This window comes from Zalophus californianus, chromosome 11, assembly GCF_009762305.2.
Source record: "Zalophus californianus isolate mZalCal1 chromosome 11, mZalCal1.pri.v2, whole genome shotgun sequence".
In the NCBI taxonomy this organism is placed as follows: Eukaryota; Metazoa; Chordata; class Mammalia; order Carnivora; family Otariidae; genus Zalophus; species Zalophus californianus.
The window spans coordinates 71,899,838-71,913,990 of NC_045605.1; the positions used below are offsets into that span (position 1 = coordinate 71,899,838).

The 14,153-nt window shown below is 41.5% G+C and overlaps 1 long non-coding RNA gene across 1 annotated transcript in view; it reads right to left on the reverse strand.

The window, feature by feature from the left end:
• Nucleotides 1–1,525: 1,525 nt before the first annotated feature.
• The window catches only part of LOC113915418, a 44,343-nt gene continuing 31,715 nt past the window's right edge, over nt 1,526–14,153 (reverse strand). Inside the window, exon 3 of the long non-coding RNA XR_003517655.1 lies at nt 1,526–2,349. This is a non-coding gene — a long non-coding RNA (uncharacterized LOC113915418). The remainder of the gene's footprint in view (nt 2,350–14,153) is intronic.

Consider the following 14,153-nt stretch of genomic DNA (forward strand, 5'->3'; position numbering starts at 1 on the left):
AACAAGCAGTTCCCTGCAGTCTCTGAAGGAGTTTACACTCAGGCCTCCCTGGCCAGCCATGGTCGTAAGCATAACTACCTATCTAGACCAGGAGCCTTCAGTTGGAAGTCTTCCTCAGGGGTCTCTGTTGAGGCCTCCTTATTGGTGGGAGAGAAGGGAGGGAGAAACCTTGAAGACACTTTACTCCTCTCTGAATCTCCTCTCTGAATTAGAACTCAGTACTTTCCTACTCTGACTCAGTACTTTTCCACTCCTAGCCCTTCTTTAAACCCCATCCACATTGTGCTGATTCACTTGTTCCATGGGAGAAAATGCAGCAGGAGGGAGTCACAACTTTCTCTGCTTTCAGCCTCTTGCTTATACTGTCCCAGTAAGTGATTAAAGGCTTGAGTGTTAGTCATTTTTGCCTTGTTGTCTTAATCAAGTAGTCTGACCATCTGGCAGCTCAGTCTTCTGGGTCAGCTGAGCCCTTGACTATATAAAAATACATCAACACATACACACAAGGTCAAGATAGACAATGAGAAGAGAAAGCTGAGTTAGGATGACCAACTTCAGCATTAAGGGGGTTCCCAGGACTTGGGACTTACACTGCTAATACTGAGCTTGTGGAGTACTTTCTTGGTTTTATTATTTATTTTATTTTATTTATTTATTTGAGAGAGAGAGCACAAGCAGGGGGAGCAGCAGGCAGAGGGAGAAGCAGGCTTCCCGCTGAGCAGGGAGCCCGATGTGGGGCTCGATGTGGGGCTCGATCCCAGGACCCTGGGATCATGACCTGAGCTGAAGGCAGACGTTTAACTGAATGAGCCACCCAGGCACCCGGACTTTCTTGGTTTTAAAACTGAATCACAACCAAAGAACCTACGTGACTTACAATGAACACATCAACCTCTGACTTTTGCATTCCACTGAGAATATGAAAAGGCAACTCAGAAAACTAAAAGCAGAAAAGTTTAATTGAAAAACCGTGAGAACAATGGGGCATGGGAGCTCCAGAGGAGCTGGGAGTGGGGATTGCAAAGAAAAGTTATCAAAACATAATGTGTCAACTAGAAAGGTAAGAGTAAGTGTGGTTTGAAAGATGGGGCATAGGGACACCTGGGTGGCTCAGCTGGTTAAGCTTCTGCCTTCGGCTCAGGTCATGATCCCAGAGTCCTGGGATCAAGTCCCGTGTCAGGCTCCCTGCTGAGCAGAGAGCCTGCTTCTCCCTCTGTCTGCTGCTCCCCCTGCTCATGCTCTCTCTGACAAATAATATCTTAAAAAAAAAAAACCTTTTTAAAAATGGCTGCATGAGTGGGCACCTGGGTGGCTCAGATGGTTAGGCATCTGCCTGCAGCTCAGGTCATGATCCCAGGGTCCTGGGATCGAGTCCCGCATCGGGCTCCCTGCTCCTTGGGAGCCTGCTTCTCCCTCTGCCTCTCTCTCTCTCTGTCTCTCATGAATAAATAAATAAAATCTTCAAAAAAAATGGCTGCATGAGATTAATAAGTCAAATAATGCAGTTCTAAAAGGGTTATAAGGTTCTCATCCCAATCCTATCCCTCATTGTCCCCCAATCCTGCTCTCCAGAGGCAGATTTTTTTCAACTCTTCTTAGTTGTTCTTCTGGTCCTTGAGACCATAGTCCTAATTAATATGCTAATATTGTTATTTTTTATTATTTTTTCATTCTTTACAATTTTGTAATCATGGCAGACACAGATTTAGCATTGTTAAACCATTCTCTTTTTCCACTTTTCCCATTCTCCCAATATAATTATGTAAAGATATTTAGTTAACTCAATATGACTAAGTGTAATTTACTACTGAGTACGTGTTGTACATAGATCATGTTTCCTTCTATATTTTTTTGCTTTTTCCAGATTCAATAATTGCCTCATTATTTAATTTCCTCAATTTTCTATATATCTATTGCTAATTATCTCCATATACCCCAACAGCTTCTCTTTACAGCTTTTATATAGTCCAACATATCACACGATTCATGACCTCCACATCTTCCTAGAGATGCTCCTCCTGGAGACCTCTGTCCTCACATACCTCCAATCTAGACATGTTGTTTTCTAAACCTGCTATATAGTTGTTTAGGACTTCCCTTCCAATACCCTCTGGGAGTTGGAATTCCAGTAACTTAAAAAAATTCTAAGCAAATTAAAATTTCATGTGAAAAACAATGTCTGACAGTAATTAGCTTTGGGTGCATCATGCTTGAATTCTTTGGATGGTGAGCTCTGGCCTCCATTTCTTCGGTGTGATGCTCCTTCCTTCACAGCACAGCTCCTTGAGGGTGTTACTGCTCAGGGCTCTCACAGTTACATAAGGGTAATAAGAACAGATGAAGAAGCATCTAGAGGAAAATATACAGTGTGCTCATTATCAAAAAGTTGGAAAAATAACAAAAATGTGGAAACAATGTGGGACAATAATCCCAACCCTCTCGCATTCTCACAATAAAAGATAATTCCTGTTAACATCTGTGTCTATTTCTTTCTCATCTTTTTCTTCAGCCTGCATTTTTTTGTTGTTGTGACCATATTGTATATCCAATTTTATGTCCTGCATTTTTAATAACAGTGTCATATAAATGCTTTTCTAGGGTCTTATAAATTATTCAGAAATATCATTTTTAAAAATGGCTACATAATAGCCCATCCAGTTGAAATACCATAATTAATAGATCTATTGTTGCAACTTTAGGTTGTTACCAATTTTCAACCATTATAAATAATGTTTTGGTACATATTTTGTCAGTAAATCTTTGCATATTTGGGATTCTTTCCTTTAGATAGATTTTTACTAAGTCAAAAGATATAAACATTTTTAAAGCTAAAAGATTTTTTTTCTTGATTATTTTTCTTTGAGGATGTATATTCAGAGACTGAAACTCTTATACCTAAAAGATCATGATCCATTTCATTGTCTTTACTGGCTACATTTGAATGCAGCTAGGACTAGGGCATTAGATTGTTAGCCATCTAGATTTAATTATGTACAGTTCAGGACAAAGAGAAAGGTCAAAAGTCTTAGAAGATGACCAGACAAAATGGTTCAGAAATGCTACAGTTTCTCAGTCCTCACGGTTCAGAAGTGCTCTGTCCTCTGGCACATCACAAAGAAAACAGCGTATCTCTGGGCTTGTCTTTATCATCTCCCTCCCTCCTCTCTGCCTTCCCTTCCCTTCTCCCCTTCCTTCCACAACACATTATTACAACAGCGCATCATGGAAATCCTAATAGCTATAGGACCTGGAGGATATGCTAAGATGCTATTAAACAATATTGTTCATGTTGTATACTTAGAACTAATACAATGTTATCTGTCAATTATATCTTAGTAAAACTGGAAGAAAAAAAAGAATCCTGATTCCATCATTTCCCTGAATCTTAAACTTTTCACCTTTTAGGCCGCATTGCTGGCTCCAATAAAAGGCTGTACCCCTTCCTTGGGGTCCAATAAAATTTATCTCCCAATTAAACCCCACAGGGCAAATAGTGCATCTTTTTAACAGTAAGCTTTCTGAAGGTGGTAACTACTGTTTATTCATCTTTGTTTTTCCAACATGGAGCATCTTTATTTTCCCAATAGTGTAGGCACTCAATGATGGGAGTATCATACACAGGATGAAATCTAAAAGACTCTTTTAAGATAGTTTTTGGGGCACCCAGGTGGCTCAGTCGTTGGGTATCTGCCTTCGGCTCGGGTCATGATCCCAGGGTCCTGGGATCGAGCCCCACATCAGGCTCTCTGCTCGGCCGGAAGCCTGCCTCTCCCTCTCCCAGTACCCCCTGCCTGTGTTCCCTCTCACGCTATCTCTCTCTCTGTCAAATAAATAAAATCTTAAAAAAAAAAAAGATAGGATTTGTTTTTATATCCTAGACCAGGAGAAATAACTCATCTGATCTAGGAAATCTATCTCTTTATGGACATAGATCATCTACTGAGCAGTATATCCAAGTACCATGTTAGACTCTTTATAAACATTATCTCATTTAATTCTTATAATAACCCTATAATAGTAGGTATTACTAGTATCCCCAGTTTACAGTTGAGGTAACTGAGGTATAAGAAGTAGAACTACTTGCATGAAAACACACAGGAAAGAGGCACAGATGGAATTCAAGAAAGTAAGAGTCTGGGGCATCCGGGGTGGCTCAGCTGGTTAAGTGTCTGCCTTCGGCTCAGGTCATGATTTCTGGGTCCTGGGATCAAGCCCTGCATCGGGCTCCCTGCTCAGCGGGGAGCCTGTTTCTCCCTCTGCCTCTCCCTACCACTCATGCTCTCTCTCTCTCAAATAAATAAATAAAATCTTTAAAAAAAGAAAGTAAAAGTTGGGTGCCTGGGTGGCTCAGTTGGTTAAGCAACTGCCTTCGGCTCAGGTCATGATCCCAGAGTCCTGGGATCGAGTCCCGTATCGAGCTCCCTGCTCGGCGGGGAGTCTGCTTCTCCCTTTCACCCTATCCCCTCTTGTGCTCTCTCTCTCTCTCTGTCTCAAATAAATAAAATAAAATCTTAAAAAAAAAAAAGAAAGTAAAAGTCTACCATGCCATTCATCAAGGCGGGTTGGGCGGGGAGTGTGGTGACAGACAGATAAAGCTAGTGACAATGACGGCAAGAACTATTATTTCTTCCAAGGACACACTGTGGCTATACAGTGTCATAATGATCCCCTTCATTGAGTGACTACTGCTTTCTTACTCACTGAAAAACCTTGTTTTCTAAAATCCTAGGGTATAAGAAGCTTTGTTGTTGGAAACTATCAGTAAAAGGGAAGCAGCCTACTTTTGCCTAGAGGTTCTAAGGCACTGTGAGACAGAGGCTCTCTGGATTTCCAGCCTAGGTGAGAGCTGCGGATGAGTCCTTCACACAGCATCCCTTATGTATCTTACCTTTGTAATGGCCGAGGAAGCAGGACCCTTGGTCCACTAGCAGTCCAAATCTGACATTCACCCATTTACAAATAGCCCTGTTTCACTTTGAACCTAATCAAAACATTGCTTCCCTCCATTACACTAAAAATTCTGTCCTTTCCCCAGATTCTCTAATAATTCTGTTTTTCTTTGGTGAAATGCCTGATGGCTCCTTCAGTGTGCAGTCTCTCATAGTAAGCAGTCAATTAACTTGATTTTGTCACCTGTATGCTTGTCCCTGTGGTCTTAGCCTGACAGGTTTGAATCCAGGTTTGCCTGTAGCAGAGTCTAATGTTTCAATGCCAGGCTAACCTGGAAATTATGTAGCTCTTTTTCTGTATGTATGGTCAATGTCCTTCAGCTGAAGACCAACAGGAACACTCCTATGGTTAAATAAATTTAGTTTATAAATCATTGCAGCAGGAGAGAACATCATTGCAGCAGGAGAGAACATATGCCATGAGGGACTACAGAGCATCTCAGTAAGAGGGTGGTAGAAAGGACTCATTGAGGAACTGAGCTTTGGTTGAGTGAGTTTGAGGAAGCTACAAAGAAGAGGGAGTTCACTCTAGATTGAGTGCTTGTAGAAAGGAGAGACAGTTCTATCACTGAATATCTCAATAAATTTTATCTATAGGAAGGACAGACTAGAGCGAAGCTAAAGCTGTAACTAGTAAAACAGCATCAGTCACTCATACCAGCCAGTACAGGGAGATATTTGGTATTTTATGGCTTGGACAATGTTCTTGTTTTGTCTGTGTTCAGACATGATTATTGGAGTGGGCTTGTTTTTGTCTTAATCCATCATGTTCCCAGAGTGGCCTTGTCTGATGTTGATGTTCTGTGAAATAATTCATGTTCAACAGAACACCAACACCTACCTGTGCGTGCCAAGCCAGCTTATAGCAACTCCAAGGCCCAGCAACTGGTAGTACCAGGCCAATTCCTCGATGTCAAAGGATGCAATTTTTCTTTCTCAATACCTCCATATATGTATGTGGGTATGTATGTGTGTACATGTGTGCATGGCATAGATGCATATCTCTTAAAATCATTTAAAATTTCAAGTCTAAAATTCAAACAAAATGGGCTCCTGGGTGGCTCAGTCAGTTAAACGTTCAGCTCAGGTTATGATCTGGGGTCTTGGGATCCAGCCTCACTGGTGGGGTGGGCTTCCTGCTCAGCAGGGAGTCTGGTTCTCCCTCTCCCTCTGCTCCTCCCCTCTGCTCACACACTCTCTCTCAAATAAATAAATAAAACTTTAAAAATAAAATAAAATCCAAACAAAAGCAAACTGATACTTGGGATGTTTTCCATTTAACTAGGAGTGGCGTATATATTTATGGCTTGGACATGAACTGTATTTTGTTTTGTTGTGGTGGTTGTGTTACGTGCTTATATATTTATTGAATATGTAATCCAGGGGCGCCTGGGTGGCTCAGTCAGTTAAGCGTCTGCCTTCAGCCCAGGTCATGATCCCAGTGTCCCCAGGTCATGATTCCAGGGTCCCCTGCTCAGCAGGGAGTCTGTTTCTCCCTGTGCCTCTCCCCCTCTCTCGCTCTTTCAAATAAATAAATAAATAAATCTTAAAAAAGAGAAGAATATGTAATCCATTCACATGGCTAAAAAAATTTTTCTTAAAGATTTTATTTATTTGACAGAGCGAGAGAGCACAAGCAGGGGGGACAGTAGAGAGGGAGAAGCAGGCTTCCCGCCGAGCAGGGAGCCCAATGCGGGACTTGATTCCAGGACCTGGGATCATGACCTGAGCCGAAGGCAGAGGCTTAACCATCTGAGCCACCCAGGCTCCCCTAAAAAAAATTTTTTTTAAGTAACCGAGAGAAAAGTCTCCTTTCTGTCCCATCTGTTCAATTCCCACACACTCCTGATAGGTAACTACTATTATTAGTTTCTTGTGTATCTTTCCAGAGATATTCTTTGTATACAAAGTACGTAAGAAAGTGAAAATATTCTTGTGTTTCGTTTTAAACTTAAGGGGAACAGATAAACATGAAGATTTGCATCTTGCTTTTCTACTAATACATCTGGGAGATCCTTCTGTGTGGGTGGCTCAGTCAGTTAAGTGCTGACTTTGGCTTACTTCCAGGCTCCCTGTTTTAGCAGGAAGTCTGCTTCTCCCTCTCCCTCTGTCCTTCTGCCCACTGGTGCCATCTCTCTCTCCCTCAAAAAATAAAATCTTTAAAAAAAGAGCATCCTTATTCTCAGGGCAGCTTTGTTGGAACTATATTTAACGATGTATATTTTATTGGTTTTCAATCTTTTGTTACAACAAAAATCGTCACGACAAATACCTTTGTGCGTGTGTCATTTCACACATCACACATCATTTCACATATTTCTTCTCTTTAGAATAAGTTTCCCAAAATGAAGCTGTTGTATCAAGAGGTGCATTCATTTGTAATTTTGAGAGATAATGCCAAACTGTCCTCCACTGGGGTTACAGAAATTGCCAGTCTTATCAGTGGAGTTGAGAAAGTACCTGTTGGCCCACAGCCTTACCAACAGTGTTTCCAAACTCTCCATTTTTTGCTAATCAGATGGTGGAAGATAACATTTCAGTGGGTCTAATTTGTATGTCTGTTATTATGAATCAGGAAGAATTTTCTTTTAAAGATTTTATTTATTTATTTGGCAGAGAGAGAGAGTGAGCACAAGCAGGCAGAGGGAGAGGGAGAAGCAGGCTCCCCACTGAGCAGAGAGCCCGACATGGGGCTCAATCCCAGGACCCTGGGATCATGACCTGAGCCTAAGGCAGACGCTTAACTGACTGAGCCACCCAGGTGCCCCCAGGATTTTTTTTTAGGTAGATTTATTTTTTTAGAGCAGTTTTAGGTTCACAGCAAAATTGAGAAGATACAGAGAGTTCCCATATACCCCCTGACCCCATACATGCACACCCTACCACTTAGGAAAATCTTGTACCAGAGAGATACATTTATTACAATTGATGAAGCTTCATTGACACATCATTATCACCCAAAGTGCATAGTTTACATTAGAGTTCACTTTTGGTGTTATACATTCTCTGGTTTTGGACAAATTTACAATGACACATATTGACCATTATAGTATCATACAGAGTAGTTTCACTACCCTAAAAATTTCTCTGTGCTCTGCCAATTCATCCCTCCTACTCCCCTATTCCCTAACACCCACTGATCTTTTTACTCTCTCCATAGTTTTGCCTTTTCCAGAATGTCATACAATTGGAGTCATACTGTATGACTTTTCAGACTGGCTTCTTTAACTTAGTGATATTCATTTAACGTTCTTCCATACCTTTCCATGGCTTGATAGTTCATTTCTTTTTAGTGCTGAATAATATTCCATTGTCTGGATGTACCACATTTATTTATCCACTCACCTTACCTAAGGACATCTTGATTCTTTCCAAGTTTTGGCAATTATGAATAAAGCTGCTGTAAACACCTGTGTGCAGGTTTTTGTACAAACATAAATGTTTAACTCATTTTGCTAAATACCTAGGAGTATCAGATAGTAGGGTAACAGTATGTTTAGTGTTTTTTTTTTTAAGATTTTACTTATTTATTTGACAGAGAGAGACACAGCGAGAGAGGGAACACAAGCAGGGGGAGTGAGAGAGGGAGAAGCAGGCTTCCTGCTGAGCAGGGAGCCTGATGCGGGGCTCGATCCAGTACCCTGGGATCATGACCTGAGCCAAAGGCAGAGCATAACAACTGAGCCACCCAGGTGCCCCAGGATGTTTAGTTTTTTAAGAAACTGCCAAACTGTCTTCCAAAAAGTAGCTTGTTTTGCATTCCCACCATAATAAATAAAAGTGTTTATCTACATCCTTGTCAGCATTTAGTGTTACCTCTTTTAGATCGTGGTCATTCTAACGTGTAGCGGAATTTCATTGATGGAATTTGCATATGTTTGTTTGCCATCTGTGTATCTTCTTCAGTGAGGTGTCTATCAGATCTTTTGCTCATTTTTTAATTGTGTTGTTTGTTTTCTTACTGTTGAGTGTTAGGAGTTCTTATATATTATAGATACTAGTCCTACATCATATATGGCTTTTGCAAATATATTCTCCCAGTCTGTGGTTTGTCTTCTCAGTCTCCTGAAAGATGAGTCTTTTTTTTTTCATATGATGAAGAGCCATTATAGTTTCATAGTTCTTTTGTGATTCTTTTCTATGAATTGTCTGTTCAAATCTCTCAATGGGCTGAATTTTAGAGTCATTTGGTTGTTAGATTTGAGCAGAAATTACCCCTTCCTAGAGTCATTCATGTCTCTACTTCACAAATCCCTCCAAACTGACATCGCAGATCAACCCATCATCCTTTTGTATTTATGGCACTTGGGAAGCTAATTCTGAATGAAATGAAATTTAGTGATAAAACTCACACCCATAAATTTCTAATTTTTAAGCCAATAATGTTAGCTGGCAATAACTTCTTACCTTTCACTATTACTTAACTAACAGAGAACAAACTTTTGACCTTTAGTGTTATGCTGGAGCTCACTGATACCAGCTCAGGAGAGTTAACTGTTCAGCTTTCAGGAATTTTGTGAGCCAGTTGTTAAATAATACCATTATTAAAAATTAACTTACATAAACTTATAATTAAATAAATTACATTAAGAACAAAGGCAATAAAAAGTGATCACTCATCACTTCCTTATTTTACTATTTTACTATTATCTATGTTCTTGAGGTAATTTACATTTACTGTATCTATATGATGGCAATCCTATATAATGATGTGTAGTAATCACACTTCTTTCCTGTTCTGCACTCAGTGACACTGCAAAATTGGCCATGCTAGAAGCATTTATCCCTGCAAATGCTACTAATCAGGACTTTTCTCTTGAAAACCAGTTGTCAACCATGAACTAGCACTCCTTTCATTGCTGATGTGTGGGCTAGGGAGCACGTCACTTTTTCAAAAGAGTGTTCAGTCACCCTGGCTCCAAATTTGCCTTAGTTTGTAAATTTAGAGAAAATGTAACTGAAACTGAAGCAAATATCTTTCTTCAAAACTGACTTTGGAGTGTGTCGACTATATTTCAATTAAAAACAAACAAACAAACAAAACACAGGGGTGCCTGGGTGGCTCAGATGGTTGGGCGTCTGCCTTGGGTTCAGGTCATGATCCCAGGGTCCTGGGATCGAGCCCCACATCGGGCTCCTGGCTCAGCGGGGAGCCTGCTTCTCCCTCTCCCTCTGCCTCTGTCCCAGCTCATGCTCTCTCTCTCTCTCTCTATCTCTATGTCTCAAATGAATAAATAAAATCTTAAAAAAAGATAAAAATTAAAAAAAACCACACAACTGACTTTGGAATATACAAATATTAAATCCTTATGTTATATACCTGAAACTAATATAATGTTGTATGTCAGTGGTCTTACTGATGCCTCTACTCTTTTTTCAAGTCCAGTGAATACCCTTATGATCATTGCTTTGAATTCTCCATCAGGCATGTTACTTGTATCTGTTTGGCTAGATCTCTGGCCATGACCTTGTCCTGTTCTTTCATTTGGGACAAATTCCTCTGTTTTCTCATTTTGTGTCTCTGTGCCCGGTTCTGTGTGTTAGGAAAGTCAGCTATGCCTCGTGTTCTTGAGGGTAATGGCTTTATGAAGAAAAGGTCCTGTAGTGCCCTTCAGTGGAGTGTTCCTGGCTCCCCAGGGCCTGGAGGTTCCCGGAGTGTCTCCAGTGTGCCCTGCATGCACTCAGCTGTTGCGTCCTGGCCACTTAATACTTCAGGCCAGTTGTCCACAGGGGCTCTCTGCCTGTTGTGGGCAGTGTTTGGTCCCTGGCCTGAATGTGGTTTTTAACTAGATATGCTCTGATCTGCTTGTGAACTGCTGCCCCTGGAACGAAGGAGGCCCGGGGACTGAGGCTAGCAAGACTAGGGGGGCGGTTCCACCAGAGCGAGGGGGCGGGGCTTGGTGTAAGCAAGTGAAGTAGCGGGTGTCCGGGCTGTGCTGGTTCCCGCAGGTGGCCTTGTGCTTGCGCTGAAGGAAATGGCGCCTCCCTGTTCCTTTTTTCCTGTAGGGGTCTCAATGAAGTCTGTCACTCGCTCCAGGAGGAGCAAAGAACCTCCCCACTGAGTGCCCCAGGACTTTTCAGATTGCTGTTTCCACGCTGTATGTCTGCGGGCTGTCTTTTTTTCTTTTTTTTTAAGATTGTATTTGTTTTTTGACAGAGAGAGACGGAACACAAGCAGGAAGAGAGGGAGAGGGAGAAGCAGGCTTCCCGCGGAGCAGGGAGCCGGATGTGGGGCTCGATCCCAAGACCCTGGGACCATGACCTGAGCCGAAGGCAGACGCTTAATGACTGAGCCACCCAGGCGCCCCTCTTTAAGAGCAACCCCAATGTCCTCCCAAGTTCTCTCAGAGCCAGGCATGCTGAACTTTAAAACTCCAGACTTTCAACCCTGGCACTTGCAAGAATCCATGAAATTCGGCCCCTCTTTTGCCCTGGGGAGTCGTCGTCCCCCTGCACTCCCCTCTGTGTCAGTCTGTCTCTTGCCCTTCTCCGAGACCCTGAGCCTCCCTCCCCACCGCAGCGCCGCGATCCACTTCTCTCCCAAACCGTGCCTCACCTCCACCTTCTTCGATGTGGTCTCTTCCCTACGTCAAGTTGTGGCGTTTGTTCTGTCAGTCTTCAGGTCAATTTCTGGGGTATTTAGGTTGATTTGATAGTTATCTAGTTGTATTCTTGTGATAAGGTGAGCCTAGGGTCCTCCTACTCTCCCACCGTCTTCCCACCCCACCACTCAGGTTTTTTTTGCAGCTTTGGTGGGAGAATGTGTCAGAGGCTCACTGGGGTGCTAGCGCTGACAGCTTCAGCATTCTGAGCAGGGAATCTCCCACCTCTCTAATCCAGTTTGCCTATAGTTCTGACTAAAGTAAACTTGCTGAGGAAGATTGCTATAATACAGCAAACTTTCTCTGTTTTCACATTCACATCTCAAGTGACTACCTTTTGATGGCTTTCCTGAAATAAGAAATTTCTTTTTTTACACACTTTAAAAAATCTTTTATCCTCATTAGCTTCCATTTGATTAATTTAGGACTTCATATTTTGTATCCCAGTAAGTTCAAGCCCTCTTTTTTTTTTATTTTTTTGTTGAAAAAACACAAGATAGGGCACCTGGGTGGCTCAGTTGATTAAGTGACTGCCTTTGGCTCAGGTCATGATCCTGGTGTCCCTGGATTGAGTCCTGCAATCAGGCTCCCTGCTCAGCAGGGAGTCTGCTTCTCCCTCTGACCCTCCCCCCTCTCATGTGCTCTCTCTCTCAAATAAATAAATAAAATCTTAAAAAAAACACAAGATAATATTTGAGATGATTTTAAAGTAAAAAAAGAATGGATGAATGAAAAGGAACCACCCTGGATTTTAAAGTCCATCCTTATTCAGCTATTATACCCTTGGACATTTCTTTCTTTCTTTTCCCCTCTGCCAGTATTTGTCCACATGCAAAATATTATTTATATCTTATATATAATATATGGTATATATTCACTTTTACAGTCTGTTCTTATGTAGTTTAATATCATAAATCTTTTCTTTGTGTTAAATGTAATTTTCAACGACTTAAAAGTGTGCATGGCATTTGTGCAAATGTGTCATGGTGTAGCCTCTAAGAGGGCTCCAATAATTTCTGCCTCCTACTAGTCATGCCCTTGTGCAGTCCCCTCCCCTTGAGCAGGACTGCTCTTACTGACTTCTAAGTGTAGGAGGGGGAAATATTTCCTCCACTCTTAGGTTTAGTAATTGGGAGCCTATGAATTAAACTGACAAAAGAGATTAACAGGAGAAAAAGACAAATTTTTAATTCATGTAATATGCAGGAGCACAGAGAAACATGTGACTGAAAGGGTCAGTTAGAATTTGGGGCCCATATACCATTTTGATAGGGAAAGGGGAGATGAAGAAAGGGCATTTACGGGAAAACAAATGACTTTTAGGAAAGATAAATGAGTCCTTAGGAAAATAGATGGAACATAGAATAGTTTTGTGACAACGTCTGTTTAGGTAATCTCTCGTCCTGGTACTGACATCTGTCTCTGGTGTTAAAGGTCAAACTTCCCTGGTTAAGAAACTCCTTGGGAGATGATTTATGACAGTTGAGTTCTTTGAGGAGGCTCTGCTTTTAGGCAGATAAATAGGAGTTTGGGGGTGGGGGATGGGGAGCCTCTTTATCTGTTCATGTTTAAACACCTTCAGCTCAAAGTAATTTTTATGGTGGACCCCTTCATATGGAATAGAATATGGCAGAAATGAAGTCATATCTGGTATTAGGTTATAAAAAGACTATTTTTCACATGGTGTGTTCTTTCTCCCTCTCTTGGCTTGCTCTCTTCTAGGAGAAGCCAACTGCCATGTAATGAGACAGCCTTGTGAAGAGGCCCAGGTGAGTCAGTGTAGAAGTAGATCTTCTGGGGCTTGTCAACAGCCACGTGAGTGAGCCTGGAAGTAAATCCACGTCAGCCAAGCCTTGAGAAGACTGCAGCCTCCTGAGAGATCCTGACCCAGAACCACCCAGCGAGCTATTTGCAGATGCCTGGCTCACAGAACTTGTAACATAATAAACATCTGCTGTGTTAAGGGGCGCCTGGGTGGCTCAGTTGTTAGGCGTGTGCCTTCGGCTCAGGTCATGATCCTGGGGTCCTGGGATCGAGCCCCACATTGGGCTCTCTGCTCTGCAGAAAGACTGCTTCTCCCTCTGCCACTCTCCTGCTTGTGTTCCCTCTCTAGCTATGTCTCTCTCTGTCAAATAAATAAATAAAATCTTAAATAAAAATAAATATCTGCTGTTTTAGTCACTAAGTTTTGGGATTGTTATGAAGCCATGGATTACTGATACAGGTGCTAAGGATTTTATTCAACTAGTTAATAAGGGAATTGGTAAGACAGTAAGACAGAATGAGAATTTTGAGAATAGAGAGGCAATTAAAAACAAATAAATTTGCTAAGAGATGCAAATCTGACTAATATCTTATGGGACAATAAGATGTAATGTTTTGGATCATCTTTTTTTACAAACTGGAAATTAATTATATTTCCATCAGACAAAATTCATGTGTATTTCTGTGGACAAGAATCTTTTGTATTACCATCCGTTTTCTACAATTTAACTTCCCAAAGAACTATAAAGTAGCCTAGTTAGAAGAAAGACAGTCCAGGGCACATCCCTGTAGAATCAAATTATCCCCAGTTGGTCTACTAGACAATGGCTAGCACTCC